This window comes from Canis lupus, chromosome 25 (assembly GCF_003254725.2).
Source record: "Canis lupus dingo isolate Sandy chromosome 25, ASM325472v2, whole genome shotgun sequence".
Lineage (NCBI taxonomy): Eukaryota > Metazoa > Chordata > Mammalia > Carnivora > Canidae > Canis > Canis lupus.
The window spans coordinates 12,673,192-12,691,215 of record NC_064267.1 but is presented as its reverse complement, the minus strand read 5'-3'; the positions used below and the strand labels follow the sequence as shown (position 1 = coordinate 12,691,215).

The 18,024-nt window shown below is 44.1% G+C and overlaps 1 long non-coding RNA gene across 2 annotated transcripts in view; it reads left to right on the top strand.

The window, feature by feature from the left end:
* LOC112670102 (uncharacterized) overlaps positions 1-18,024 on the top strand; it is a 31,749-nt gene that overhangs the window by 1,095 nt on the left and 12,630 nt on the right. The gene's annotated exons all lie outside the window — the stretch shown is intronic.

Genomic DNA, 18,024 nt, shown 5'->3' with positions numbered 1-18,024 from the left:
AGAGAGACAGAACCTTAGAGTATCAGAGAGACAGAACCAGAAACAGCATTTATAATGCTAAGTGTGTCACCTGTAAAATCTCCCTAATGTCCACAACATATGAGGTAGGTGCTCTTCTATTCTTAACTGAGGCAGACACAGGTCACCCAACTGCCTCAAGTCTGGAGCAAGTTTGAATATGACATAAATTTTCTAAAGACTATGGCTCAAAAAAAATAAAAAATAAAAAAAGACTATGGCTTAGCCAGCATCAATGAGTCCTCTCACTCTCTTGGTCAGAGCTGTGAGAGATAGGGCCTTTTAGGCACAGCTACAGCTTGGACCACAGATGGAGAGCTCTTGCAGAAGTATTTGAGTCAAGTACTTGAGTATTTGAGCTCAGGCCTGGTGGGTTTCAGTAGTAGCTTTTCCTATCTGGTGCATCAAATAATGCACAAATGATTACATGTTATTTCATGGACAGAATTTAGTACAAATTATAGTTGTTTCTTCTGCCCCTGAACAGAAGCTTCCATAGCTTAAAGTAGTTTCCATTCATTACCCCTAAGTCCTTCGCTCAGTGTCCTGCATATGATCTTGCCCATGGGTGCCTGAAAGCTCTGTGTTGGTTATGTTGACACAAGGTAAATGAATGGATTCCCACCATGATGTGCATGGAAAAGTTCTCTGGGACCTAGAAGGTATTGCCTCTCCCTAAAAGTCTCTTTTTCTAACTCAGAACAATTTAGGTCCTAGGAGAAGGCCTTTCCGTGCCCTCCCTCCAAGGCTGCAGTGGCGGGGCCTGACAGCAGCCGGTGTTTATTGGGAGTATCAGGCAAGTCTGGACTTGTGTGGCCATTTATAGCGCAGGCTGCCAGGTGCCTATTTATGTGACAGAACAAGGGATCCACTGGGACAGAGCAAACCCAAGGGAACGAGTTCCATGAGCAAGGATGATGTTGCTATCAGGCTGCTGGGGGCAAGGCAGGGCCCCTAATCCATTCTGCCATCCTATTTGGCCCCGTGAACTTGTTCCATTCTGAGCCTGGGAAGGGGATGTGGGCCAGACCAGGAAGAGGAGCCTTCCCCCAGATCAGTGTGAATTGGTGAAAACAGGAAGAACAAGTCTCTCTGGACTGGTAAAGATCCCAGTCTGATTTAATGCACTGAGGACTCCAGAACATTCCATACAGCAGCACTGGCAATAGCAGAGGGTTTGTGCTCACAGTAGAGGCTCAATGGGCAGCCTGGTGCTGACCTGGCAGACTGGGCATCAGCAGGAGCAAGACTTGGCAGCTTTGGCTGTGATGGGATGTAGTTTTCCAGGTGACTTTGCAGGGGCTCTTGTTGGCTTTTTGGCACATGCATGGCATCAGAGGCCTCAGCAGCAGCCACTATAGGCACTTCTAGGGAGAAGAAGAGAAAAGTGGCATGGAGAATGGGGAGAAGTCAGGGTATGCTCTTTGTATAATTTTTGTGATCTTGACTTTTACCCCAGCCTCAGGAAAGCCCACCTGCTGCAGGAGTCTATATCCACAGGTTGAAGAAACATTCTTTCTCCCCTGGCTCCATGTAAGAGTAGAAACCCCACAACAGCAAGCTATGAGGGACTATTATTCCTCCCTCAGTCGCCCTTTCTGGGATAATTAGGGCAAGACCAAGACATGAGTGTGCTCTGGGCAAGGCTAGGACAGGATAATTGATTATACCTTCCAGCCGATATTCTTTATATGCATATTCAACATTTACTTGGTAGAGAGATTGAACACTGCATGAGGGATGGGCAGAAATCACTGGTGGCAGGAGTCAGCATCCCCTTCCTTGGGTGGGACAATCCCCCATGTTCCTGAAGGCCTCTAGGGAGGCCTGCTAAGAACCAGTAGCAGATATTGCTGAGCAGAATGGAAACTGCGGGTAACAGGTCTCCTCCTGCAGAGAAGTCTCTTAAACATCTGAGGATGTCTGGACGTAGTTTTTGGAGGTCTTGTGCCCTTCAGAAGTGACTTATGAAAACACTCCTTTTGTTCATATCCAGTATGTACTTAAGAGTGGGTCTGCAAAGTCAAATTTTCTCTCTCTCATTACAATTAGTGCAGCCTCATTGAGGCTGGCTGGCAGGCAAATCCCCTTTTAATCTAGCTCTGGGGGTATTACTACCCTATCAGCCAAAAAGTGCTTTTTGGCTAATTTTCTGCTCACTTTAATTCTACTTACTGATTTGTGAATCCACAGCCACACACTCTGGTTTTGGTTGAGGATACACATTTTTTTTTACATCTCTTTAGCCTTTTTCTCCTTTTCTTCCCTTCAGTGCTCAAACTTCAAGCCCATTTATCACATACATTCAAAATAGTTTCCTTGAAGTTCATTCAGATCAATAACACCAGAGTATTTGATTTTGTAGAACTGCATACTAATTTGATACCTATTTTTGCTGGATCTACTGTACCAATAGATTCTGAAAACAAGTTTCTCTTTCTCTCTCTCTTTTTTTTAAGAAACTGAGAAAGAAAGAGAGAGAGGCAGAGGCAGAGGGATCAAGCCAACATGGAGCCTGACAAGGGGCTCGATCTCACAACCCTGAGATCATGACCTGAGCTGAAATCAAGAGTCAGACACTCAACCAACTGAGCCACCCAGGCACTCCCGAAAACAAATTTCTCTAATGAACACCAGCTCATGTATCTCTCAATGCTTTTCCTCCTTTGGTGGCTCCCCAATATCTGTGTGATAGAAGTCAGAATTCTCTGGCTTGATATTTAGGCCTTTCATGACCAAGCCTCACCTCCTTTTCTACTGTCCTCTCCGAAATTCCCTCTCATGCACCCCGCCCTGCATGCACACTGGAAATGATAAGCATTCCAGGATCATAATAAAAACCTCTTAGAGACAGACACCCAATTATCCAGCAGGCTCGCAGGACACCGTATGAACTTCCTGACACATCTGAGAAAACGATAGGACGTCTCCAGCACAGCTCATAGTACTAAATCCTTACAAATTCAACACACATCAGACCCAATGCACAGCTCAAATCACCCACATTCTTCTCATTGCTCAGCTCCCTTCTATCACCATGGCAGCCCATACCCAATAGCAAACAGTTAGGACCCCTGACAAGAGAATGAGGACATTAAACTTCAGTGTTTGTACTCTAGAGTCTCATGTAGCTGTCCAGTTTTTCTCTCCTTGTCACACTATGAAACTCAATCCTTAAAAGCCCCATCTGGGTTAGGACAGAGAAACTTCTGTGTCTTCCAAGCTGCCTATGATGAAGTCACAGAATCTCCCCAGCCTTAAAAACTAGCAAAATAAATGACATGACAGTTTCTCTTCATTGGACAGGCAGCACAGGGCAGTAACCTCTGAGAGAAGAGCAATAAATGAGACCTACAATGGCCTCAGTTAATTGCCTATAGGGTTTCCAGGCTGATGTTCAGAGAGGCAGAGTCCAAACAGAGCCTGACAGTTTGGCTGAGTTGAGCTTGACAGAGGTCAAAGTTTAAAGAGGCCAAATTGGCTAGAATTTCCAGGGCAAAATACCAGAGAGGAGGGAGATTTACAGAGAGCTCCAAATATCTGCAGAGAGATCCTATGGAGTGTGTGGATGAGGCTGATCTGAGCATGTACACAAAGATACTACCTGAGGCCAGGATAAGAATCAACAGAAAGGAGTGGGCAGGGTGACCTGGGTGGCCCAGGTATCAGAAGACCTGGGTGGCCCAGTCAATTAAGTGTCTGCCTTCCACTTGGGTCATGATCTCAAGATCCTGGGGTCAAACCCCACGTTGGGCTCCCTGCTCATGAGGAGTCTGCTTCTCTCTCTCCCTCTGCCCCTCCCCACACTGTGCTCTCTCACTCTCCCTCTCAAATAAATAAATGAAATCTTAAAAGAAAAAGAAAGGAGTGAGCAAAAAATTCAATAGAGATCACACAAGGCTAGAAATAATCTGTATTCCCATCAGCCAGGCTGGAAAGACCTTATAATACAGTGGGTATTGAGAGCAGATTTCAGATATCGCCTTAGTGGTGAGACCAAATTAACCCTAGACCCTGGGCAGGCCCTAACAAAATATGAAAGCCAGTCTTGGAATAATTGCTCCCCAGAACAAACTCCAACAATATACAAAGGTAAACATTGTCATCCATAAAATTTGTACTGTTTAGCATACAATAAAAAAATCAGGAATGCAAAGAAGCAGGAAAATGTGACCTATGACTATAAGCAAAAAGTAATAATATATATATAGGTTTTCAAAAGACACAGATATTAGAATTAGCACACAAAGATGCTAATACAACTATTATAAATATACTAATCTTCAAGAACATAAAAGAAAACATAACTATGATGAATGACTTGAAGATATAGAAAAGCCCCAAATAGAATTTTTGGAGCTGAAGAATGCTATATATTAAGTGAAAAGTATACTAGATGAGAGTAACAGATGATTAAACATTGCAAAAAGAAAGATCAAAGAATTTGAAGACATAGTGATAGAAATATTTAAAATGAAAGCAAGTAAAAAGATTATAAAAAATTGAATAAAGCGTCAGCGAGCTGTGAGATAATATCAAGCAATTGAACACGTGTAATTGGAGTTCCTTTTTTTTAAGTTAACATGTAGTACAATATTGATTTCTGGAGGAGAATTCAGTGATTCATCACTTACACACAACATCCAATGCTCATCACAAGTACCCTCCTTAATATCTATCTCCCATCTAGCCCACCCCCCACCCACATTCCTCCATCAACCCTCAGTTTGTTCTCTGTCATTAAGAGTCACTCCTGGTTTGTTTCCATCTCTCCTTTTTCTCTTTTTCCCCTTTCCCTATGCTCATCTGTTTTCTTTCTTAAATCCCACAGGAGTGAGATCATAAGGTATTTGTCTTTCTCTGATGTATTTCACGTAACATGAATACTCTCTAGCTCCATCCATGTTGTTGCAAATGGCAAGATTTCATTCCTTTTGATGGCTGAACATTTAATGCAATCCCTATCAAAATGCCATTAGCATTTTGCACAGAGCTAGAACAAACGATCCTAAAATTTGTAGGGAACCACAAAAGACCCCCAATAGCCAAAGCAATTCTGAAAAAGAAAAACAAAACTGAAGGCATCACACTTCTGGATTTCAAGCTTTAATGCAAAGCTGTCGTCAACAAGACAGTATGGTAATTGGAGTTCTATGGAAAAAAAAGCAGAGTGAGAAAGAAAAAATATTTGAAAAGAAAACAATGAAATTTGATGAAAATTATAAACCCACAGATAAAATAATCTCAACAAACCCCAGGCAAAAGAAGCATGAATAAAATGACATCAAGGTGTATCATAATCAAATTGCTTCAAATAAATGATAGAAAGTCTTAAAAGCAGCCAAAGAAAACATATTACTTAAAGGGACTGAAAATCGCAAATTTCCCATCAGAAATTATGCAAATCAGAAGACCACAGAGTGACATCATTGAAACACTGAAAGGAAAAAATGCCAGCATAAAATTCTATAGTCAACCAAAACGTCTTCAAAAAAAAAAAAAAAAAAAAAAAGAAAGGAAACTAAAGACTTCTTCAGATAATGAGAAGTTGAGAGAATTTATCATCAGCAAACATCATCAGCATTACAAGAAATGTTGAAAGGAATTTCTTAGGCAGAAAGAAAGTGATACCATTGATAGTATACAAAAGAATGAAGAGCAGTGGAAATACCTAACTATACCTAACTATATAGGTAAATGGGAACATATAATTCCCCCTCATTTTTCAAATCTCTTTAAAAGATAATTGCTCCAAACAAGAGTAGTAACAATGTATTGAGGACTTTATAACATGTAGAATGTTATACATTAGAATGTATGGCAATAATAGCACAAAGGCCTGGAGAGGGAAGTGGAAGCATACTGTTGGAAGGTTCTTAAAACATATGCAAAGTAGCATAACATCATTTGAAGGTAGACTGTGATAAGTTAAAGATGTACATCACAGGGGCACCTGAGTATCTTAGTTAAGCGTCCGTCTCTTGGTTTCGTCTCAGGTCATGATCTCAAGGTCATAAGATCAAGCCCCATGGTGTGCTCCATGCGCAGTGTGGAGGCTGCTTGAGATTCTCTCTCCCTCTCCCTCCCCATCTGCCCTCCCCTCCCATGAGTGCTCCCTCTCTCTCAAATAAGTAAATAAAATCTTTCAAAAATAAAAATGTACACTGTAAACCTAGAGCAACCACTAAGATAAGACAAAACAAAGAGTTATAGCTAATAGACTAATAATAGAGATAAAATAAATTAGGATAGGGACATGCTCAAGGTCATCAGTACTTAACCTCCATATATCAAAGGGAAATGAACAAAACTACAGAGCAAACATGGGGAAGATAAAGGACCTGTGTCTCCCTATGTAACAGTAGCCTAGTCCTGAAATGTAACCACAATGTGTCCTAAAATAAAAGATAACATAGAGGCCATTGGCACCACTAATCTTAGATATATAAGTTATTAGAGAGTGATATTAACCATCACAAAAGGCACCATCCAGAGACACAAACAGAGAAACATTCAGACCAAATTGGTGAGACAGATTTAAGATATTGACTCCACATTTTCCCCTTCAGCTGAGGACTCAATCTAAATCAACCCAGTTCTGTTTTGAGAATTCTGGTTTTAAAACCTCTCTACCACGAGGGACTTGTAGTTACCCAAGCCAACATATTTGCACATGTTCTTTTCCTTCCTCTGCCTGCAACATCTTTCCCTATGTTATCTCTCTGGCAAAGTCCCAATCAACCTGAAGTGGTTCAGTTAATGAATCACCTCTCCTGTGATGCACCACTTGCTCTCTCCTGGTGATTGCCACTGGGTTCCCATAGCACCTGGAGCACAACTCTAGCTTAGCATTTATCACAAGGAATTGTGTTTTCCTATTTTCCTCCAGACGAATAGGTCTCAAAGTTTAGCATGCATTAGAACCATCTGCAGGGCTTACTGCTGTCCTCCTCTCCACCCCTAGAATTTCAGATTTAAGAAGACTTGGATGGGGCCCAAGAATTTGCATTTTTAACAAGCTTCCAGGTTGATGCTGATGCTGGTCCAGGGGCTACATCAATCAAGACAGTATAAAGCCCCCACAGGACACAAAAAAATGTATTTATCTTTTCACCCGTCACACCTAGTATGGTGCCGGCACAAAGTAGCTGGTTTGTACACATTTTTGTAGATGGATGAGTATATGAATTCATTAAGATATAGTCTACTGGCACCCCTAGAAATCATTATAGCTTCTTTATCAAATAAATAACTCCGTGTAGCAGAGTACCGATATAAAAATAGTCAAAGAAATATTGAAGTATTTGTCATTTATATCTCACGGTCTTCTTCTCCCACAAAATAACTTTGAGACAATTTGAAAAGTTAAAACACCAGTAAAGCAGGACACTTAAAAATAAAAATTGAATAAAAATAAAAGTAGCTTAAGAAGTAGGTATGTAGGGTGGCCCAGGTGGCTCAGTGGTTTAACGCTTGCCTTCGGCCCGGGTATGATCCTGGAGACCCTGGATCGAGTCCCACGTCAGGCTCCCGGCATGGAGCCTGCTTCACCCTCTCCCTCTCCCTCTCTCTCTCTCCCCCCCGCCCCACCGTGTCTTTCATGAATAAATAAATAAAATCATTTAAAAAAAGTAGGTACATAGAATATAGGGGTACATTTCTGAAATTGAAGACAAAAATTAGCTCTGTGCTTCAGAACCTAATGCAAAATGATGAACACTTTGGGCAGCAGAGAGTTAAATAAAGAAGTTAACGGAGAAGAATGTTTGGAGACCTTTTAATGTATCATTGCAGGGCAAAGAATGGCAGCCCATGGTGACATACTGCCATGACCTTCCAAAGATTCTGTAAAAATGCATATTAAATTACTAAATATTATTAAATTATTAAATATTTTAAAAATATTATTAAATATATTAAATTACATCTATTAAGTTCTAATATGCTGAAATTGGCCAGAATCGTTCCTGTTTTCTGCAGTGGCATCCTGATGGGCAGACACCCATGAGCAATAAAATACATGCAATGGAGGTGTCAGCATTTCTGGGCTTCATGAAGACCATCGCTCCAGGAATCTCCCCTATAGTTTTTCTGGAGCTGGATTGGCGGGCACAGTCCCTGAGAGACCCAACAAAGTCCAGTTTCTGAACCCTTCCTGTAGGGGCCCAAATAAGACTCTGGTGCTCTGTCCCCTTAAATGACATTTTGTTTCTCTAGCCACAAATAGTATGTTGTAGATAACGCATTATAATAGCAACTATTCGTATGGTGAACCCCATTTACAGGTGAGACTCCTGAGGGTCGGAGTGGTTAGTGATGCATCCATCATCTCAAAGTTGGTACTCCATGGAGACAACCATTCCAACGATCTCAGCTGCAGCCCAGCATCTCCAGAAACTCTTGTCAGCTCCAACTGGATTTCGAGCAGCATTGTATTTCTTGATCTGGGAATGCTATCTATTTTTGTATATTTGCAAGTTTGACAAATGTCAAAATAAAAAAAAAACACAAAAAGAAGTACGTTTATGTGAAGGAAAGAAAAAAACCAACCCTAATAATGGCAGAGACAGAACTGACGTAGTAAATTAATTTTCAGGATTGGCTTTAAATACAGTATCACACTCCTCGGCTCCTCTTGTAATAGTCACGTGCCGGGACGCGGAGAGAACCGTGTTTACCATCTGTTACGCTCTCACACTTGGCACTTATGAGATGTCACTTTTCAACAAAAGAGCCATCACCAATTTCAGGTCGGGAGAAGTAACGGGTGATTAACCCTATCTTTCAAAGAGACTGTAGAATTTTTGCTTGTGGTTTCATAAATGGATGGATCTGTATTAGAAAGTAAAATTGAGAAGGTAAAGTTGTGTGTTTTCCGTTTCTCATAAAATATGCGCAGTATTCTAGCATTTCTATCGTGGTTCTATTAAGGACGAGGAACAGATCCTTCGATCTCCTCCTGTGAGGGCGGATCTCTTGCACGGAAGCAAGCTCTGTGGCCTGGTTGGGCAAATCCAGGTTGCCGGTTGCGCCTCAGCCTGCGCCACCTCCTCCTTGATTAATGAAACTCTGCAGGGAGCCGGCTCCGCGTCAGCTGGGTTGAACATTTCAGGACATCATCAATTTTCTTTGTCAGTTTCTCTGCTTTATCTGATTACAAACTCTTTCCTCTCTAAATATCACTTTACATAATAATCAGGCAGGAGATTTGATCATTCATCACTCACTCCCTCTGCAATAACTTATTCTGTATTGTGTGATACAGGCAATCAGTCCCCCCCAAACCCTTCTCTGTGTGATCTGTGAGCTAATGATCACGGGGATGCTCGAGGGCATACTTCCAGAGACCAAGAGGTGGTGGTGGAGGTGGGTGGGAGGGCATTTAGACCCAGACCACCCTCCTATTTCCTCTGGCAAATAAGCAGCGTTTGTTTCTCTCATTAATAGCTATTCTCGACTGAGGGCCTCTTAGGATCTGGGTCCTCTTCATATGTGGTTGTCCTAAGTATTACAAGAGCCCTCCGAGGGAGCTTATTATCCTGATTTTTACAGTAGAGAAATTTGAGGCTTAGTAAGGTGAAGTAATCTGCCCAGGGTCATGCAAGTCTGTTGGATTCCCTGGTGCAAGCCCTTTTTACCTCCACATCTAGGTGTCCGGCTGGCTATTCGTCCCTGCTCCTGGGGCTCACGGGTCTAGGGACGGGGTTCCTATGGTGTCTACGTCTCCCGGCCCCACTGTCCCTCCTACCTTTCTTCCCAGCCACATGAGAGGCTTCCTAAAAGCAGAGACCCTTTGCGTCCGAGAACCCTGGGTGCCCGCTGAGTGCCTGACAGTCAGGGCACACAGACACCTACGTGTGCCTCTTTACCCAATGACTGGCTTCAGTACAGTTATGCACTCCTGAGGTGGATTTTAATTTTATCTACATTTTTCTCTTCTCTGTTTTAAAAGTCGCTTTAGCTCCTTCCTGAAATCCTGTGTTCTCTCTCTGGAGATCACCTTGAACCGGTTCTCAGGTAGGTCCTTGAAGATAGCCAGCTGCGTGATCCTGTCCTCTGTTTGCCAGGCAGAGCGAGTCGGTGCTCTCAGCACCACCCTAGCGAAGTCAGGAGCCTTCTGAAGGATCCAAGGCAATGTGACTCATCCTGAATCTGGCTACGGCACTTTCTTCTCCTGCAGTTCTTGACTGTTAAAGAGTAATTTCCTGGCAGGACTGTGCACCTGTCTACCAGCTACTCTCGGGGGTTCTCACCCCGGCCAGCCCCTCTGGAAGATGACTCCTAGGTCATAGCCTTCTGTCTTCCCACGGGGATCCATGAACACCAGTCAAGACCTTGAGATCCCACTGTCAGTAAGGTTTTCTCAGAGAGGCCGCAGGGCAAACACAGTTCTCGATCATACAACGAAACAGGAGCTAGTGTACGCCCCACTTACTAAGCGTAACTCCGAAGTGGTGCGGCGCTTCTGATGTCTGAATCGCGTAGCCTTCCATCCCCGCAGAACTGTCCTCACAGCCCTAGGGCAGAGCACCATGCGTCCTGGGGGAACCTGTTGGGGCAGCGGAGCGGCCAGTGGGAACAGGGCCTCCTGGGTCTCCCCCAGCACCTTCCCCGGGCCGGCCGGGGCTGTGCAGTCTGGCCTGGACAGAAAAGTCCGATGGTGAAAGTAAGCTAGAGGCCAGCGCATGAAATGGGTCAGGGAGATGGCTTGGGATAGGTGAACTTTCCAGGGCCCCGCAGGACGGCTTCTCGGGGGCACTGGCTGCAGGGTGTGGCAAGGTTTTAAAGAGGCAGCGAAGGATCAGCTGCAGGCCTCCCGAAGAACTGGGGTGCGCTGGATGCTCTTGAAGTGTTGCTTCTGTTCAGTGGCACTTACCAGCCATTCGTGGGCTTGTGCTATGCGCGAGGAGCCGAGAACACTGTTGCTGCCCCCGGAGAGCTCACAGGTTTACGGCGAAGGGGTCATATTTTTATAGAGTTCAAAAACAGTTATATTATTTTTCTAACCACACGTATGTCTTGAGCTAGACAAGAAGCTAAAAGGCAGTGAAGCCATCAGCTGGGTGCTAAAATTGCAGAACAAAATTTGCGAGGTGTCAGTTTTCTGTCAGTTTCAGAACAAACAGCCTGGGGCTCATGGGAAAAGAGGCGTGGGAGCCGGGGCCACCCAGAGATGGGAATTGGATCTTGGTGTCACTCTCCATGTATCGTTCTACATTTAAAGAAATGTCTCTGTTTGTAGGCTCTGCTGATGCCAGGTGGTAGAAAGTTTATGTGTTGCCTGGGATTCAAGGCAGGGCCCCTCTGCTCAAGGTTGCTCCAAATGGCAATCATTCATTTGTAGGAATTTATATAATACAGTCCCCATAATACAGTTAAATTGAATCCACTGCCTCTTGTGGGGGAAAAAAGCATGGATCTGGGAGCCAGACACATACGTCTCCTGCCTGCCATCACCAGACCACTGTGCCACTTGGTTCAGGTGATTGGGCCTGCTGTTTCTTGTTGGCAAAATGGGAATAATAACAATAATAAAGACTTCCTGGAATTATGATGAGGATTACAGAAGATCATACATTAAAGCCCCTAGCTCAGTCCTGGTACACAGCAGACATTTATAAAAACATTCTCTGGGTTTGCACAAACAAATGCACCTGTCTGCATTGGGTTTTCATAAGAGTTTTGACGAGCCAGAGCTGGGAAATGGGGGCCCAGGGCAGAAGATTGGCCAAAAAGGGCGACAGACCCCAAGAAGTAGAGCCATGAGGAACCTCCAGGTGAGCATCTCAGCAACATCATTAGAACCATGGTCAGAGAAGGCAACGAAAGCAAGGAGGCTGTGATGGGCAGGTGTGTCTACTTCCCAAACGCCTTTTGAATCCACCCATTTTTATTCATCCCACTGCCACCGTCTGAGATCTGGGCACCTGGAATCCTCCAAGGGCCTCCTAATTCATTTCCCCACCTCCCCCCCTTCTGTCCATCTGCTCCTTAACTCTGTAGTAAGAAAGATCCACCTGCACTTACAGCCCTCATGACCACTCTTTGCCTTAAGTAAAAAGTCTCATGTTCTCCCATGGTTTATAATACCCGATGGAGGGGCACTTGGGTGGCTCCGTGGTTGAGCATCTGCCTTTGGCTCAGGGGGTGATTCCAGGGTCCTGGGGTTGAGTCCCACATGGGGCTCCCTGCAGGGAGTCTGCTTCTCCCTCTGCCTATGTCTCTGCCCCTCTCTCTCCGTGTTTCTCATGAATAAATAAATAAAATTTTAAATAATATAAATATAATACCTGCTGTATCTGGTCCCTCAGATCCTACTAGCTGGCCTCTTTGCTGACAGCCATGCTGAAGAAACTCAGTTCCTCTGTCTTCCCTTGTGCCCTGTTGTCTCTGGGCTTTTGCACATCCTGTTTCCCACGCTTAGAACACTCTTACCCATCACCCTGTTTTCCTGCATCTTCTATTTATCTTTCAGACTCCTGATTGTACATGTTTCTTCCTCTGGGAAGCCCTCCTTGTCTACTTGCCCAGTCCCAAACTGGGTTGATAACCACTCTAATCTCTAAGATGCATGAAGCCATCTCACACAGTAGATGGCATACAGTGGCATCCAATAAATGTTTACTGGGTGAATAGATCTCCCTGGCAGAGGAGCTACAGACCCACAGGCAGATAGTGTAGAAACAATTTACCAGCAGCTCTCACCTAGGTTTTTCCCACCTGTGCCAGTCAGGATTCCAGCAGGAAGCAGATGGCTCACAAAAACAGGGTAATCTAGAAGAGTGTGACCAAGGGACTTTTTAGAAAGATGTAGACTGAGTCAGGGGAATCCAATAAGGGAGGGAAAAACACCTGCCCTTGATTAAGAAAAGCAGGAAGCCACCATCTCCTTGGGCCAGACAGGACAAGAGGAGAGAGTTACAGAAACTCAGAGCTGCAGTCAGAGGAGAGGCCTGTTGGGTATGAACTGGGGCCTTTGGTGAAAGAATGCAGCCACTGCTCATCGGGGCCTCCCCCCACCCACACACTCCCCTCTCTTACTCGTGCCTCCACTGGCCAAGACAGTCAGAGGATAAGGAAACCTGTCAATGCAGATTCAGACCTGTGGGCTCCAAGCAGACTGGAGCAAGATGGGGTGTGATTGTAGGGAGAAACAGAATATCCAGTTGTTCTAATAACCTATCTAATAACCTGTCCTAAACCACTATAGGTAATAGCTTCCTCCTTCCATTGTTAATGCTTCTATCCCTTGGAACAGAATGATGTTGATCTGACAATTGAATATAGATTCAAAAGAAATGACTTAAAAAATATTTTCACTTGGGGCACATGGGTGGCTCAGTCCATTAAGCATCCGACTCTTGATTTCGGCTCCAGTCATGATCTCAAGGTTGTGAGATGGAGCCCCATGTCAGACTCTGCACTGGGCATGGAGCCTGCTTGGGATTCTCTCTCTTTCTCCCTCTGCCCTTTCCCCTCCTTCCTCTCTCTCTCTCTCTCTCTCTCTCTTAAAAAAGAAAGAAGAAAGAGAAGAAAAGAAAGAAAGAAAGAAAGAAAGAAAGAAAGAAAGAAAGAAAGAAAGAAAAAGAAAGAAAGAAAGAAAGAAAGAAAAAGTACTTTCATTTAACTGAAAAGATTAAGATTTTTAAAACTTAGTTCTATTTGGACTCAGTGTCTTATTCATAATTTAATGAAAGTTGATTTAAATTTTTAATTTTTAAAAATTAAAAAGTTTTAAAAATTGGCTCTGATATTTGCCCAACACTGAGATGTAACTCAGTCTCCAATCTGCAAGTGAGTTTGCCCACTGCCAAATAGGCCAAGATCTGAGCAAAGGCCTTTTGTCTGGACTGAGAAACCTCTCTTCCAAAGGCATGAAACATCTTGACAGGGACAGGTGTGAGTTTCCCCACTGTCCATCTACTGGTCATGGGAATTAGATGTCAGATTCAAAGATAGCTTGCAATTTGAGGGTTAATATGTTGTCACATGGAAGATGTCAGTATGGAGTCAGGACTTTTCCTGCTTGAACAGACGCATGCTTCTTCACTTGTGAATCCATAAAGAGCTTCCTGTCTGCTGAACTCTGGTGTGCTGGGACAATTCACAAGTCAGACTACATGCAAAGGCTCCCAGTGTGTACTAAGTGCTGCAACACCATCTGCTTTTGTCTGTATTTAGGTGCCTCATTTGTTAGCTCAGAGTGCTAAACGCTAAGGTTGCAGGGGCCGGATGCTATCAGGACTCAGTTCATCTGAAGGAAACCTCGTCTTCAAACAGAATCAGAAGAACCACAGCTGAAGGCTTGTGTGTTCGCCACTTCCTTCACTCTTCACCAAGCTCAAAGTTCTTTCCTTGAGGGACTCCCGTTTTGAGTAGCCGCACATTTGTGGGTTGCGGTGCCTGCTCTGTTTCAGGACTGCTTTGGTAGACCACAGACACCTCTGCGTCGGGCTGGTTACAGCGGTCCTACCTGGACGACACATGCATAGTGTATGAGTGCTATGTACTGCATGTTTGGTTCCCCCAAAGTCACACATTGAAACCCTGATCCCGTATGTGATGGTATTAATAGGTGAGGTAAGTAGGTCATGAGACTAGAGTCCTCATGCCATCATGATTAGGCCTCGTGCCTTTATTTTGTTTTTTCAAAGATTTTTATTTATTCATGAGAGACAGAGAGAGAGGCAGAGACACAGGCAGAGGGAGAAGCAGACTCCCTGCAGGGAGCCCGATGTAGGACTTGATCCCAGGACCCTGGGGTCACGCCCTGAGCCAAAGGCAGATGCTCAACCATTGAGCCATCCAGGAGCCCTGGGATTAGGGCCTTTAGAAGAAAAGACACAAGAGAGATCTCTGGTCACCACGTGGGGACACAGCAAGAAGGCGGCCATCTGCATGCAAACCATAAAGAGGGCTCTTGCCAGACACTGGATTTGCAGACGCCTTGATCTTGGACGTCCAAGCCTCGAGAACCGTGAGAAAGAAATGTTTGTTGTTCAAGTCAGCCAGCGCATGGTATCCTGTTGATAGCAACTTGAACTGACTAAAACAGTGGGGATGTGGCGGATATATGATGGACACTATGTTAAAATATTTTTCTCTAAGATTCCTTGAGTGAAACCGTTTGCATCTGGTTTGTTATCCTAAGTCCCGAAAGAAGCTGTGTTTATCCAGGAGAATTGGCTCAAATATGTATAAATGTTGGATTTCCTATCCCCCTCTTGGCTTTTCATTCAAAATGTGGCTTGTGGAAGAACCACTTTGCATAAGAAATGTGGGGAGCAGAGCTAGGGAAGGGAGAGAGGAAAAGAAGGGGGTTGTGTCCGGACCTCTTACAGGCCAGCAGTGGAGGGTGCCTTTTTGTCACTGATGCAGAGAGAGGCCAAGGCCATGTGTGTGAAGTCTAGAGCAGGGTGGATGCCACAGCCACAGAACCACAGGATGCAGTGTCTGAGGGGCTTCCCAGGTGAAGTTGGGTTACGGGGAGGGTCCTGGGGCACAGGGATGACATCCCCACTCCTCTCTCTCCTCAGAGTCAAGCAGAGTCTGGAGAAATGTGACAAGGAAGGCTATAAATAGCTAAGCAAATCAATAAGCAATGCACCCAATTAAAGATGATTTTAATTATATGAGCCTGCCTGGCCACCAGACACTCAAGTCAAACAGAGTAAATGTAATTTCCTTTAACCACTCCCTTCCCTGAGGCTAACAGTGTTTGTGGATCATCTCTATGTCCCTCCAGAAAACACATCTCAGATCTCACAGGTCTGCCACTGTCAATGCAGCATGCCACTTGGTCTTCTCTTAGCTCTTAGGAAAGCTCTGATTCTAGGGCAGTGGGGTGTCGGAGATGCCTTCTGCAACGCCTTTCATCTCACAGTGTTGAAATCGGCTGCTTGGAGCCTATGTGGAACCTGCCTGCCTGCCAATACACGTGCAGAGCACCGCAGGCTTACAGTCCTGTAAGTATGGCAGGTGATGGTTCCCCAGATTTGGAAAGCTCCCCACATGTAGCCCTTGAGATCAAGAACCATATCTCTCTGTGTTTCTATGGGGCAGGCCAATACAGTGTTGCTCTCAGACCAGGGCAAGAGGGTCCCCTGCCATGCAACCCTGTTTCAGAGGGTCTTGCATGTCATAAACATAGAAACAATCAATTCCTTAAAGAACATGACACCTCTGTCACTCAGGATCCACTGCTCTGTGCTGGCTTAGGGCTCCCCCCAACTCCAACCCCCATTCAGGCCCCAGGGAGAGACTTCACTGTCTTGCCCCTTGGCTCAAATACTGAGCAGATTTGCATGCTGACACCAGAGAAGGACACTTCCTCGAGTCCAGGTGGAATTTGAGCTGTGGAAGCTTCTAGAGAAGGAAAAGAAAAATTAACTTGTCAAATCCTTCCTCTTCACGTAAGTGCAGTTGATTCTTGCATAGCAAAATCTCATTTCCCAGGGGGGTTGATGCCCATTTCTTTGCTTCTCCTCACCTGATTTCTGGCTCGGGGCATGTACTGGCTAGTATGGTGTTCACAGTAAAGGCTAGGGAATGTTCTACATTCTGGAACCCTCCCAGAGCTCTCAAATGTGTATACATAAAGGTAGAAAGTCAACCTGTGCCGGATAATGACACTGAGCCTCAGTCTTGACAATGAGATGAATATTGAATGCTAGAATTGTAAATGGCTTTATTTTTATAAAAATATTTAATAGGGTAAAATCACTTTTTCAAATTAAAATCGAAGTTTTATTTAAGTAATTTTGATTTACACTTTTAATATTCATGAACTATGACCTATTTGCTTTTGAAATTCCTAGATGACTTTGTAAACTTTGTGGGGAAAATAAGTGTTTTGAAAACACACACTAATTTTGATTTACATTTTTTATGAACTGACATTCAGATTCTATATACTTAAAATACAGTTCTATATATTTTTTCAATCCTTGAGGTGAATCCTTGAGTATGGGTATAGTTGAGATTGCGATACGTACAGAAATACAAAAATAGAGCTCAGAAAAGAAAAAAAAGGATGAAAAAAATAGAAAATCTTCAATCTGTTTAAGTTTTTTAAAACTGGAACCAATGAAATTTTGTAGACCTCTGGTGAAACTACCTCACAACAAATTTACAAATAGGATATAATCAAGTCTTCATTTAATGAAGCTTTACTTAATTCATCGAAACAATGGAAACGAAAATAAGAAAACCCTTGATTAAATCGATAACTTGAAGAGGTCAAGTAAGATCTCTGAAACTGCATACTCCTTACTATAGAAAGACTTAATTATTAATCAAAACAATAAGACTGTAAGAGGGCCTTCATTTCTGCTCTTGTTAGGGTCCCAAAAATGTTTGGGGTGATCCTGGCTGCTCAGATTCTTGTCAGCAAGCCTTCCCCTGCTGAGGGTCCTTGAGCATAACTCCCCATGTTCTGAACCTGGGACTTGCCATCAGGCCACCAAGCTACCTGGCCACCACCCATTGGATCAAATCCTCTCGGTTTCAATTCAAGACTTGCAGAGACTCAGGACATTCTGAAAAGAACAAAGAGTGATGTAGGATCTTATAGTTCCTAGCACAGTGGCTTGCAAAAAACAGACCTTAATTGTGCTTTTTAACTTTTACTTGGAAATCGTCAACAAGCATGCACTCCTGTGGTCAGGAGGAGCCGCCCATTCTTTAAATAGATGTATGCTGAGCATCACTGGGGTAGGCACCGAAACGGACTGGAGGTGAAGTCTAGGATCGTGGCTTCATGGGGTCTGATCGGTGGAGATGGCAGATGTGATTTAAGGAATCAGGCAAGGTGACAAAGAAGAAAACATGACTGCTCATCACAGAGAGACTCACAGCCAGAGCTGCCAGCAGGAAGGAGCAGGTGGTGGTGGCATCCTCCCACTGCCCCCAGGAACTTGACCTTGATCTTCTCTCCCTGTTTCTGATTGTCTGGCTCAGGGCTGGCCTGCCTTCTTCTCTCTCCTTTCCCCTATAAGCCACCCTCAG